At 42.2% G+C, this 13763-nt stretch overlaps 1 protein-coding gene across 1 annotated transcript in view; it reads right to left on the bottom strand.

The window, feature by feature from the left end:
* APBA2 (amyloid beta precursor protein binding family A member 2) overlaps positions 1-10134 on the bottom strand; it is a 100054-nt gene extending 89920 nt beyond the window's left edge. The window contains exons 1-2 of the mRNA XM_065641544.1: positions 10052-10134; positions 5970-6053 (exon numbers count right to left, since the gene is read on the bottom strand). The gene's annotated coding sequence lies outside the window, so the exon portion shown is untranslated. The remainder of the gene's footprint in view (positions 1-5969; positions 6054-10051) is intronic.
* Between the last annotated feature and the right edge of the window lie 3629 nt (positions 10135-13763).

Genomic DNA, 13763 nt, shown 5'->3' with positions numbered 1-13763 from the left:
GGGTCAACCTCAGTTGTCAGCCCCAGTTAAAGTCACAAGTTCCTGTGATGATGAGAGAGATATCATCTTGAAGGCAATATGACAAAAGATTCATTGCGCCAGAGCATGGGAAGGGTGGGAGGAAACTTAGAGTAGCAGTATACAGATTTCATGTTTCCCAACCATGTGGTATTTACCAGTACTATAGTAGGTTACTACATTACCTTAATTACTACCTTAATTTATTTAGGATTATCATTACATAGATGAAAATATGTAATGCCATTGACTATTTACTGATTAAACAGCTGGTTCAGAAACTCTGGACAGCATTTGGCTTGTTCATATTTCTTACGAATGCTTACAAAAATGTTAAGTACCATCAGAAAGAAAAACAGTAACTCAAGCTTACATCATTCAAATAGATGTCGGTTTAATATTAAGGAACTTATTTCCACTCAACTGCTATAGCACTGACAATCACAAGAATTCCAAAGTTATTTAAAAGGTATCATATTGTCCGCAGATGTTTAAAGTACATGTTCACAGTTTCTGCATTCCTGAAACCTGTGTAAGTTGAAACTCAAAGCCGCGATTCTCACACACCAACGGCTGGAGCTTTAACTAAACCATGAAATATCATAAGACTCCCAACACTAAAAAGTGTTAACAAATCTAAGTTAAATCAATGTTGGCTCATGAATAAGCCAGAGATGTTATTAAATTGTGATTTAAAACCTCCAAAATGAAAATAGAGATATGCACAGGGAAAAATAAAATACTGTCACACAGGGTTAGTGGTGCTGTAACAAATAAACCCTCCATAATACTCAGTCTTCCCTCATTCCAGTCTTCAGGAAGCAAAGTATAGATCACTAAGGTTCTTTACTATGTTTTGTACAAAGTAACTTCCCATTAAGCAAATCATTCTTGTATCAAAATGTGAGAAAGATGTTTGCATGGCAGAAAGCAGATCAGCTAACAGTTTGTTATTCTAATTGCTACTCTACAAAGCAAGAACCAGCTTAAGATGGTAGCGTGGACAAACATTTAGGCAACTATTCTGGAGATCTTGGTATTATTCCTGGTTCAGTCACCCAGCAGGTGAATGATTCTGGGCAAGTCATTTCAGTGACTCCCTGTCTGTGAAACAGGGCCATCAAATGTATTTCCTTTGCTTTGACGCTTTCTGACAAGAAGTTCAAAAGCCAAAGCTTACAAAGCATGACAGTACAAAAGGATTACAGTACCAATGTATACATCCTATGCTGCAATACAACTGCCATGAGGTTATTAATCCCTAAAGTAATATAATCTTAACAGCATTTCCCCCCCCGCCAAATCATTATTTCTAATTAGATCATCTGCTAGTTGATGGGTCCAGTTATGATGCATATGAGTTGAATAATAAATGGAGGACAAATATCAGATTAAATACATGCTGTAGAGATAATCTGTTATCACTGCAGATAAGTGTGGAATAGATGTGCTAAACACCCTAAGGTGGTGTATTTGCAAGTACTGAAAACAGCAAATATCACAACAGACACCTTCTGTGCCTTTTACTTAGGGAAGAACAGAGGGAGACTTCCACCTACCATTGAAAACACAAAGAAAAACCCTTTAATATTTTTTTAAAACACCAAACAACACAATTGACTTAAAGGCACACTCCTGATACCACACAGATATTCTCATAGCAAGTTCTCCATCAAGAAAGCAGATAGTCATTTACCAGGAATGAAGAATTCTGCCACCAACAACCTTCATACTGGAATCAGAAATGCCATGCAAATCAGTATTTACTAGGAAGCATTCTCCTCCACTGCTCATTTTATGCCTCTGATGCAGCACTGAGCATGGAATTTCTAGTCACTAACAGAATTCCTTCCCTTTTTATCATCCAGTATGCGACAGCTCTTATCTCCTGGGCCACAATATGTCAAATACTTCTACATAATTAAAGCCACACTGATTGACTGGCTAAGAATATCACAGGGATAAGTTTCTTTTTAAAGCTACCTTATCTCTAATCAAGAGTTGTCTTCCAGTAACACAAGATTTTGTACCTAAAGGACATTATATACATATACACATACATATATATAAAAATAACATCCCTTTTTCCTCCACAACCCAGCAATAACAAGAAAATATCATAATACTCTGCTTTCCCTTTGTAGTGCTAAATCAGAGGCTATGAAGGATGGCAAGAGGCACTTACTGAGGTAGGCAAAAATACACATTTTTGTTAAGTATTGAAACCATCATTTATAATTCTCCCTTGATATAAACCTTTACTGCCCTACCAAACAGAACCTTTCCATATTTCATAGGTTTGTTTATCTCTGAGATTTGTTATTATGTTGGGGTTTATTTAGGAAAGAAAATAAAACTCTGTAGAGGTCAAAAACACGTGAACAAATTGGTGACGAGGTTTATGTCTTGTCAGATTATTTTATATTTTAATGTACTGCTAACAGTTCATTCTTTTTAAATGCAAATCTCTTAAGGGTGAATTTAAATATCAAGACAAGTAGTTCTGGTGGCATGGCAACAACATGCTATGCTGCATAGTAAGAATTTGGAACCTAGGCAAGTCTTTGCTTCTTTCCCATGTTGGATCAGTTTGTAAGAGTAGAAATACTTGTGTTCTTTCTGTAACTGCCTTTATGACTATTCCTACATTAGTAGTTGTAGTGGTCTTTGAAACTCAAGACAGTATAGCAACCCTGTGAAGCCTGGCAGCAGTCAGGATAGCCATCCTTAATAGATAGAAAAGCTACAGATTAGAAGAAAACATTAAAAGAAAAAAAAAAAGGATATGCTTAGTAAGAGTGTTTAATACAATATTTCATTCCCAGGAGAGAGGCTCGGTGTGGATTTGGGGAGTATAGCAGCTCTGAAGCAATCTTGCTTCTGAACAAGCAACAAGCAATCCCATCTCCGTGCATTCTCTCTGATGTGTTGAAAAGGCTTGGCCTTTAGAGTTTGAGTTCTGAGGACTATTTTAAGATTTGACTAAACCAAAAGGGTGCACTTACCCTTGTACTGAGACATTTTTGTGGTAGCTGGTATCAGTGATTCTAGAGAGTAACATCAATTGCTTGATGTCATTTCACTTTTGGTGACACGGAAAAAAAAAAAAAATCCTCTGTCATTCCAGAACAGAATCTGGTCTGTGCAATACTCAGTCTCTTCAGTTGCTTCAGTAATCAGGCACTCGGGAAAATATTAGCATTTTTCTGGAGCAGGAAGAGGCAAAGTTAACTAGCACTTCTGAGACTCCCTAGAAAGACAAGCTAACCAGTAAAGTACAGCAGACAATCTTCTGATTTTGAAGGGCACAGTGGGTGACAGAAAGTCCACCTAAGGTCTTTCTTCTGGTCTAGTGCATGAAAGCAGTAAATATATGGAGGGCTGTGTGGGAATCCTATTTTCTTTATGATTCTTTCTGTCATATAAAGATCAGCTATTTCACTGAATCTGACACTGAGCACCAAACACAGTCCTGCTTCTGGGATGCTCTTATAATACTGTTTAGACAGGTGCTGTCCTTGTGGAACTTGGGCTTCTCACCCTATGTTATAGCTTATATAGAGGAGGAAAAAAGGCTGTTTAGAAATGCTTGTCTAAATATTTTTTGAATAATTGAGCACCAAAAAAATACAGACATAGAGCCTGAATTTTTTGTTCCTTGGCAGTTGTTTATCCTGCTTTAATGCAGACAACACACTGATGACTTCATAGTCTTGTGTTTCCTAAGTTTGAGGTAGGTATCACCTTGATTTTGGAATTGCAGCTAATGTTTCATCCAGACTCCCTACTTCTACCTAAACATTCACTCTTTTGGAGCCTACACTTCAAAATTCCTGTCACTTCTGCTTCCTCCTCAGGGAATTTTCATATGCAGACATACCACTATCACCACCAACAATACAGATGTTGTCTTGTTTCCCCTCCTTTCTTTCTCCCTTCCTTCCTTCAATGTTCTCTTGCTTTCCAATATGCTAATTTTATTTCCCTAATCAGCTTAGAAGTCCTAAAGTAAGTCAGCATTTATAGGTTTACAGGTCTCTCTCTCTTATCTAGAAGATGAGCTTTCTCCAAGTTTTATATACCATAACCACTTTAAAAGAGCCTGCCTTGTCACAACAAGAGTTGGTTCCACCTAGCCTTTGATGCACTTTGTTTCTTCCTTAGTATGAAATGCTGTAATGACTTAGTCTTCCCTGAGACTGAGGATTTCTGGGTGCTACAGAGTCACTTTGCATGAGACAGTGGTCTTCTGCATGGCAGGATGCCTAAGGAGTCCCTTCCAGAGGCCCTTAAGAGATTGGTCCATGTGATTCTCCAAAAGATAGGCACAGAATGTTTGTGAAGAACTGAGGTGACATTGTCACTGCTGTCTGTTGCTAGTTTGTAGTGCAACTAAGGTCTGTATCAACTGTTAGAACCCCAAGATATGAAAGGACTTCTATGTTTATTCCTACGCTTCTTTCTTCAGCAACTTATCCAGAGGAGCAGACCACACGGTGATCCCAGGGAATCATTCTGATGTCATTCCTAAAACCTCAACTCAGTGAAGCTCTTTCTGCGGACTCAGGCTCTTAACACAGTGAGACGGAATGATGAAAGTCTATATATAAGAATACAAATTCTCCATCTCTGCTTATCTGCTAAAATATGAATTTTCTGTTCAATTTTTACTAGAATTACTGTCTCTCTAAATCCCCCACAGAACCCTGCAGTGTCTTGCTAAGATAATCACTTGGCTGTCACTCACAACAAATCCAAAAGGTAACAACTGGAAAGCAGAGATGACTCTTCTACAGTCACTGCAAGAAAAATACCTCACTGGAGAAATAGGAAATGAACCCAAAAAGCCCTACGTTCCCATGTTAGACAACATCACTTGGCATTCTGGACTACAGTGGTCAAGCATCTAGATCTACACACCCACAAGAACAGCGTCACCACTCGTGGTTAGTGTTACAAAACTATTATGTTGGGTTATGAGCTGTTTGTTTGTTTTTTAAGATGTTGCTAAACTTGTGACAGTATGAAGTAACTTGCCTGCTATGACCACATTACAAAATTTGAGCTAAATCTAACCACTGTACTCGGGTGAAGGAATTTCACCAAATTCTTCAAGGATTAGATCCTGTGAACCCCTAACACACAAAGGTAGAACAGGTATAAAGGAAAAACTTGAAAGGTCAGACCTCTGTCTGGTAGAAACATTTTAGGAATACAGCCAGCAGATTTCAGTATTTGAAAATGATTGGGGTTATGGTACAATTAACTCAAGGAGAGGAACTTCTGCAAAGGTTCCAGCTGACAAGCGCATCTGTCAGGGGGATCTCTCAGAAAGTCTGGAAATAATGCTAGCTGGTGACATGCTCACAAACGTTTCTAACATCAATGTACAAAATGAAGTTCAAAAACTACTTCACTCAATTAATAGAATGGAAATATTCAACCTGCCTTTTAAATAATAAAATAGTAACAAGTTACACCTATGTGGCTGAATCTTCATTACTAAGTCTGTAACTAGAAAACTAGAATGGCTATTTTCCAAAGGAAACTTCATCTTAATAGTTCAAAACAGACAACTGTCCCAAGATACTTCTCTGTGCAGCTCCCACTGGTAGTCCAGGTGAGTATCAGCAGATGCCTGCATTGCAGCAGTACTGCTATTTGAAAATCCTTATCTAGACTCCAAACCTCACACTGGTTATAATTGACACATTTTTTCATTCCAAGACTTTTTTTGCCAACTTTTCTTTCCTCCTTTACTTCAATTTCAAAAGAAAATTATCCCTTCATGCATGAGTATACTTCAAAGTATGCATCTTCAGCAGTATTTCATGCAACCTTATCATCTGAGAACAATGACACTTCTTCCTTGTCATCCCTGCCTACAGGGCTTCTAGTTCTCCCTCTTTTGCTTAGGTGGAAGTACCTATTAATCCCAAAGTTTTCCATACCAGTCTCTGCTTAGCTCTAACTTACTCCTCTTGAAGTGCACGTCACCTTCCTCTGCTGCAGCAGGTGAATGAAGACAGTAAGTACTGCAACAAAAAAGGAAAGGAATGTCAGGTACTCAAATGACAGTGCATTTACCTACCACCATCAGAAACAAACAGCTCATTCTATATGTGTTTTTACCAGCTGTGTAAGGCCTTTCTTCTGGAAAATAGTATCATTAGCCAAGATGAGACTTAAGTTCAGACAAAACTGAGAATTGGAATGAAAGCTCTCTTCTCACGCATGCCATGATAAAGCCTATGTGCTGCATGTTCAGCCCCTGCAGGCAGCACAAGCCTAAAGCACTGAACATTTCAAGAAACACATGATGCTTTCTTGAGCTGCTTTTCACACAGCTCTCAAGGGAAAATGAGTCCTCAGGAAAAAAAAATCTTACATTTTAATGCTCTCTCTAGTAGACTAAAAGCATTTGCAAATATTCAGAGTACTTATAATGAACATTTGACTCAGCAATTGCATGTTTTGTGAAGTGTCAAAAAAACTAGCAAATTCAATTCTGCTTTCAGCTCTTCCTCTTGTGAAACACGTGACTGCACCACTGCTTTATTTTGTCTATCTAAAAGAACTACCATTATGTCTCTTGCACTAATGTTGAGAGGCATTAATTGCATCACAGGAGTGCCAAAAGATACTACATAGAAAGGTTCTTGCTTGCTCGTATGTTCTTCCTTTTGTTTATATCTACATTAACATAACAATATTTCAAGCAAATACCTTTTCATTGGGAGGCTTATAGTAATGTATTAGTTTGTACTAATAGTAATGTGCTATTATATAGGTAATAGAAGCCAATGTATCATACTGATATTATACTCCATCTTTGCTGAGATGCATGGATTGGCCCTAGAATGGAAGCTCTAGTTCTTCTAAAAAAAATCTGGCTTCTCAAAACTTGTGCTTCTGGTATCACGTGTGAATAGGCACAAACATACCACTGTTCATAGGATCACAGAACAATTCAGGTTGGAAAGAACGTCAGAGGTCTCTTGTCCAACAACCTGCTCAAACCAGGGTCATTGGCAAGGCCTGATCAGGTTGCTCAGGGCATTATTCAGCCTGGTCTTAAATACCTCCAAAGACAGAGACCAGACAACCTCTCTGGGCTACCTGTTCCCATGTATGATTGCCCTTGTGGGGCAAAAGATTTCGTTTATATCCAGTCCGAACCTCTCGTTTCAATGTATGCCTGTTGTCTCTCATTCTCTGCCACGTACCACTGTGATGAGTCTGGCTCCACTACCCTGCAGACCTTCTTGTAAGTACTGGAAGGCTGCTGTTAGGTCCCCCCAAAGCCTCCCCTTCTGCAGGCTGAGCAAGCCCCATTCCCTCACAGAGCCCAGCCTCCAGCCCTAACCCCTTTGGTGACCTCTGCAGAACTCCAGTTCATTAACATCTTCCTTGTATGAGGGGGGAACCAAAACTAGACACAGTATTACAGATGCTATCTACTGAATGATAAGGGGGACAATTACTTCCCTTGACCTACTGACTGCTTTGATGTTCATACTGACCAGGATGTTCCTGGCTACCTTTGTTTCCAGGGTACATTGCTGGTTCATGTGCAGCTTGCTGTTCACCAGGACCTCTGGGCCTCTGCTGCTCCCCAGCCTCTATCATTGAAATGGCTTAAAGTGTGAAAGCATTGCCTTGTTTATTTAAACACAGGTTACAAGGGAAAGGGATATAAAAAGGCTGCAAAAGCACCTAAAACCTAATGTGCTCAAAGGCTACAACCAAGATTTTGTTCTGGACAAAACTGGGATCTTCTGTATTTCTCTTTATGAGCTGGTAGCCTGGAACATCTTGCTACATTTCTCTACCTTCAGCACAGGAATATAAGCTGGAAGAGATTTAAACCACGGTATTTTCACAAATTATTTCTTAGCAAATGTCCTCATCAGAACAGCTGGAGAGATGGTAAAATTATGCTTCTTGAAATGGTTTCTCATGTTCACAGCCTTAAGCAAGGGCCACTTTCTAAAAACCTAGCTCTTGTTTAAATTCATGTCCAGTCTCCAGCCTGAACTGGCATTAACCAAGTAACTGCACACAAAATGCTTTTCGAGTGTCTTCCTTAGAATCATAAGACTTTGACCAAAAGAGCTGAGCAGTTCTGGTCTTTTCAAGAACACTTTTCCTTTATGATTGGAGGATCAAGGGGAAGCAATAATGCAGCTGCAGATTAGAGGCAACACTGCATTTTTAAAAATAGCTTTAGATACTTCCAAGTGCAGATACAGGGTAAATTATCAGAGAATTTAGGTTCAGGAAGCCTGACACTCACAGTTTACAAGGGCATGTCTGCAGCCTGAAATCCTATGACCCCAAAGTGAAGTAAGGGCAGTGGCTTCCCCTTTAGTGGTTAAGTACTCATAGAACAACATATAGAAAGAAAAGCTCTTTCAACCTTGTCTGTCCCATACGGAGGAGAATCTGGACTATACAGTGATAAATTGCATCTTACGCTTTAACATAAACTTCAGTCTTATGCTTTTCAACATACAGATAACCAACACATACTGTATTTTTACTTAAATGGCAATAAAAAAATACACTAAAATTCCTACCTTTTACAATTACGTTATGTAGAAATACTATGGCTTACACACAACCACATAAAACTATGATAGCAGTTGTTTCTGTTTTTCAGTTCTGCTGGTTAAGTGATGAGGGATTCTTGGGTAACAGGCATAACACATTAAATACCTTTTCTGCAAACAGATTTCCCAGCCCCTCCTGGGAGACTATAGGGTAGCCTTGACCAGGTAATACAACTGAAACGCTACTTGCATTTTTTTAGTCAAACTGGTCACAGTAATTTAAGACTTTCTTTAAACATCACTGCAATGCATGTTATTTCTGTACTATGAATGTAGTATGATCTCTTGTCTTTATTCAAATTTATTTTCTTGTATGCCCTCGCTAGCATGCAACAAGCACCAAACCGACATTGAGGATGCAAAGTACATAAATCTGAAAGCGCAGACTGCTAGATGAGGCAAAACAAGCCAGTCTTTGCCTTTCCAAGATGCAGCTCCAAACGCAGCGTTCCCTTTTCTCCCCCACCCCCATTTCTTTTGTTATGGCAATACAACCCCACACACGCATATTCAAAAGACTGTTCAAAAAGGAGAAAACAGACCATGCTATAATGTCCCATGCTGTTTATCCCGACAAAAATATTCTTAATTGAGGGGCTTTTTCCCTCCAGACCTCATGATGAAGGGAACAGGAGAAGAGCGGATCAAAGACTCTGATCCATTTGCTACACTGGAGGCATGAAATCAGAAACAAATACAAACTCTTCGCGGTGCTGCATTACATGAGGGCTCCTCTCGCATTTCTTTTGACTCTATCAAGACAGACTGTTGAGCCTCCCGCCCTCCCACAAAACGCAGACATGATGCGTTTGTTGCACTGCCGGTCCCCGCGCTACCGGGCACAGCGGCGGTGAGGTGAGGGGTGCCGGGCTGGGCCGGGGCTCCCTCCGCCGTCCCGAGGGGAGCCGATCGCGAGCCGGCAGCGCGAGGCCCCCGCTGTCCCCAACGGCCGCGCGGCTCCGGGGAGCCGCTGCCAGCTCTCCAGCGGCTGACAGGAGCCAGCGGCGCCGCGGCTCCGCCGCCGCCTCCCCGCCACAGCGGGCAGAAGAGCGGCCCCCAGGCAGCGGGGCCGTGTGGGCGTGCGGCGGCCCCCCGTGCCGGAGCCCCCCGCCGCCGTCCGCGACCGCACCGGCGGCGACGCCATGCCGCAGGGTCTCCCCTTCGCCCGGTCCCCGTCCCCTTGGCGAGTAGCTCGGTTGCCAGGGCACGGGGCGGGGGCAGCTGCTGGCGGGGCGGGCAGCCCCCAGCCCTGATTTCGAGGGGAGCAGCGTCCGCGCTCGCGCGGGGCGGGGGCGGCCCCGCGGGCTCCCCGCTCCCCTGAGCGGAGCCGCAGGGATGCTGCTGCCCCACCCCCGGCGGAGCCGCCGGTCCCCGCGACGACACCGGCCGCCGGTCCCCCGCCCTGCGCCCCAGCTCCTTACCCCTGCTGGCAGCGGCGGGGCCGGTCCCCACCCCGCGCCGCAGCGGGGACACGGCGGCAGCTGCAGCCGCTCTTTTGTGTGCCTGCCTCAGCGCCACACAGCGAGACGGCTGCTGGGCCCGGGAACCTGCGTGCGAGAATACCGCCGGCCGCCCCGGAACCTGCATGGCGCATAGCCCGCCCGCCGCCGCGCCTCAGGGGGGCCGGGCCGGCCGCGCGCCGGGGGCGGCCCCGAGTCTCCCGCCTCTTCTCAGCATCACCTCAGCATCGCCCCAGCCCGCCCGGCCCGCCGCCACCGCCGCCGCCGCCCTCGCCGCCCTCGCCGCTCGGTTGCCTCCGGCTCTACCTGCCGGCCTCGAAGCGCGGGCGTCGCTCTCCGCTCGCGGGGTCCTACTCGGGCTCCCCCCAGCCAGGTTGGAAGAGGCAATGGCAGAACTCCCAGCGCTGCCTCACACGCGGCTGGTGAGGTGACGGCATGTTTGTACGCCCTTGAGTTTCTCACAAAATGGCACAAAAAATGAGTGGCTTGGTGATACGGACTAACCCATCACAGACAATAAAGGCTGGAGGCCCAGCTCTGCGCCAGCTCCACTCGCGCCTGTGGAGGGGCTTGCCCAGCCCTGGGCCCTGCGGAGAGCCGGCTGCAGGGCCCGTCACCCAGCCTGAGGACTGGAGGAATGCTTCACCCTGCTACCCTTCTGGAGCCCCTCAAGCAGCATGGGTTGGTACGTATGTTTGCTGGAGGCCTCCAGTCCTGCTGTGACACATGGCAAGGCCACCCTGTCTGTACACCTAGGGACCCTGCCTTGGTGGAGGGCCACAGAATACGTTATTTTCTGTGAGTCTTGCATACCATTTTTCTGCGAAGCGCATTCCTGAATGCTAGCTATGTAATCCTGCTAGTTATTGACTTCAGATTTCCCTGTTGCTTGAGGTGCTCCACTGCAGCAAAAATCAAATTAAACACCAAAAGTTTGAACATTACAGCAGGGGACAGCACTGGACTTAGTCACATTCTATCACACGGCCAGATTTATGAGATCAAATCATTATTTGATGCCCTTGTGTAGATAATGTATAGATTCCCCCCAAAAAAGATTAAAAATGTAAGGTGTGATGTGTAATATTTAAAAGCTCACCAAAGTGGGTTTCTCCAAGAACATTTGTTATGGTGAATGATAAACATAATTGGTTCCTTGGGCCTTTCATCAGAAACTACTAGATCTTTCTACTTCAGCTAGGTGATGGTGGTTACTTTGTATATAAAGGAACGTATGTAATATCAAGTGCTCTTAGGCCAATTATGGCAAGACTTGGTCATAAGCATGCAAATTTGAGACTTGTAGATATTCTTGAGTGTAAAAAGTAGTCTTTCTCATGGTAGCAAAAGTCAAGAGCTGTTCTTGTGTAATTATATTGCATTCCAATCTGCTAGATATCAATGTTCACTACAATAGCTGTGTGTCCAATACAATAGCTGTGTGTCCAACTTGGTGTGCTTTTGTTTGCCCAGGGGAGCTATACCAGTTGCTTAGCACTGAGTCAAATTCCATGTGCATGCAAAGGCCCTTCATGGAAACACCATTTTGTGGGGTTTTGTTTTGTTCGTTTAGTTGCTAAGATTTGTGTTAAGATTCACTAACTACAGAGTAGCCATTTGGTATTAAGAGGAGATTTTCTATCATGGTTTTCTATGGTGACTTTTCTAGTCTGTCCCTTTCGATATCCTAATTATTTCACTGACTTTGGTTCTCTTTCGAAGATAATGAGAACTAAAACATTACGTAAATTGTAATGCATGTATGTTTTACACAGAACTGCAGGAAGTTATATGTAATCTGTAGGTGAATTGTTTAAACAATTGGCAAATCATGTTTTAATTCATATTATTAATTCTCAAAATTGTTAACTTGATGAAACAGCCTCACGTACATAAAGAAGTTGTCACTTTCCCAATCAATGTACCAAAAGCGGTATTTCCAGCTTGATAGGGCAGGTATGTGTTTTCTTTGTGAAGTTACTGCAGCTGCAAGTATTGTACTACAGCTGACCTCTCAAAGACTGCAGGGGTCCCAAAGGGACTGCAATGTATTTTTTAACTTCTTAAATTTAAGTTCCAAACAAACATTTCCCTCCACCCCGTTTTGGAGACAGTGACTTAGACAGATGGTTGTTATAGAAAATTACGTACCAAAAAGGAAGGTAAAAATAAGGTGTATAATATCAGTCCAATAATGCACCTCTCTGCTACTCTTCAATCTCTGGAAATAATCTTTTCCATACAAGTCAGCCACAGATGCAGAAGTAGGATATTCCCCATATTTAATGCAAATTGTGCATCGTCACATATTCCTTCAGAGTACCCACAGTTACTAGTTACTTCAGAACTATTTAAATCGTGGTTTAAACCAGTCATTACTGAAAAAAATGCAGTGTTGAGAATAACTAAGAAATCTTAATTAAAGATCTATTTTATAGAAGATTTTAGTACCTATTTGCTATTTTTATGTTAACAAAGCATAACAGTTAAAAGATCACTTTAGATTACACTTTAAATTACTCCTAGAAGAGTCATGAAGTGCTTCAAAACGTATCATTACTTTAAAATGTTCAAGACAGAATTTATGGTTGGACTCGATGATCCTGAGGGTCTCTTCCAACTGAAATGATTCTATTCTATGAACTCTTCCTCATTTGTGAATTTATGCTATAAACTTTGCAGTTAACAAGGCTGTTTAAAAATATGCAAAACAGTGCAAAGGAACATGAAACTAGGTAGATTACATTGTTTTGTAGATATTTAAGGACGATACCATCCTGGGAGGCAAACCTCCCTCCTTCACGACAAGATTTACACTTCATAAAATGTTCAAACTGCTTTGAAAATGCTTATCAGAGGTGGCAGATTTTGCATTTCCAAGAAGGTGAGGTCTTCCATTTTAAAATGTCAGCATTGGGCCAATTAATTTGTATGTTGCTGTTAGTTTCCATTTCCATGTCAATTTTATATGATTCGATGTTTCAAGTTTAAACTGTCGGTGACCATTCTGTGTCTAGTGCCGCCAAGCACCCTTATGAGACACACCAGGGCTACCATTTCAGACATTCTCCTGTTTCACTGTCTAATAATTTGGCCAGCATGACCACTGCTTTGGTAAAAGAATCGAGTATTTATTGAAACAATTAACTCAAACTTTTTCTCTCAATTAAGGGTTCTTGAGTTCAACAAATCCAAGTCAGATAACTATGGAAAAAATTTCTTGTAAGGAGATAATCAAATGGAAGCACCAAGGAAATGATTCAGAGCACCTACTGTAAGTACTTCAACTAGATATTGTAAACATCTCCATGTTTCCTGGTCTTACTATGAGACTTCCTTGGTCACACAAACTTCCATTTATCTTAGCAATGAAGTCCAAATCCAGGGACTGTCCTTAACAACAGACAGCATTGCTTCTGCATGTGCATTAAGAAAGTAAACTCTAGTCTCAGTGTTAAACACAGAAGTATTATACACCCAGAAAGTGGTCTGCAAAAGCAAGTGCCATCTTCAGCTCCTCTTCTAATTCATTCACTGCTTTCTAGATTTTCAGGCTGTGTTAACTGTATGAAACACTGTAGCTGTGGCACCCTGATAGAGTACATTCTTCCAAAACTTGTGATAAGTTGGGTAAATATGGTAATAATGAAAGCAATTTAATTCAGAATGAAAT

This window comes from Caloenas nicobarica, chromosome 10 (assembly GCF_036013445.1).
Source record: "Caloenas nicobarica isolate bCalNic1 chromosome 10, bCalNic1.hap1, whole genome shotgun sequence".
Taxonomy (NCBI): Eukaryota; Metazoa; Chordata; class Aves; order Columbiformes; family Columbidae; genus Caloenas; species Caloenas nicobarica.
The sequence above is the reverse complement of the archived record's forward strand: the minus strand, read 5'-3'. Positions and strand labels throughout refer to the sequence as shown.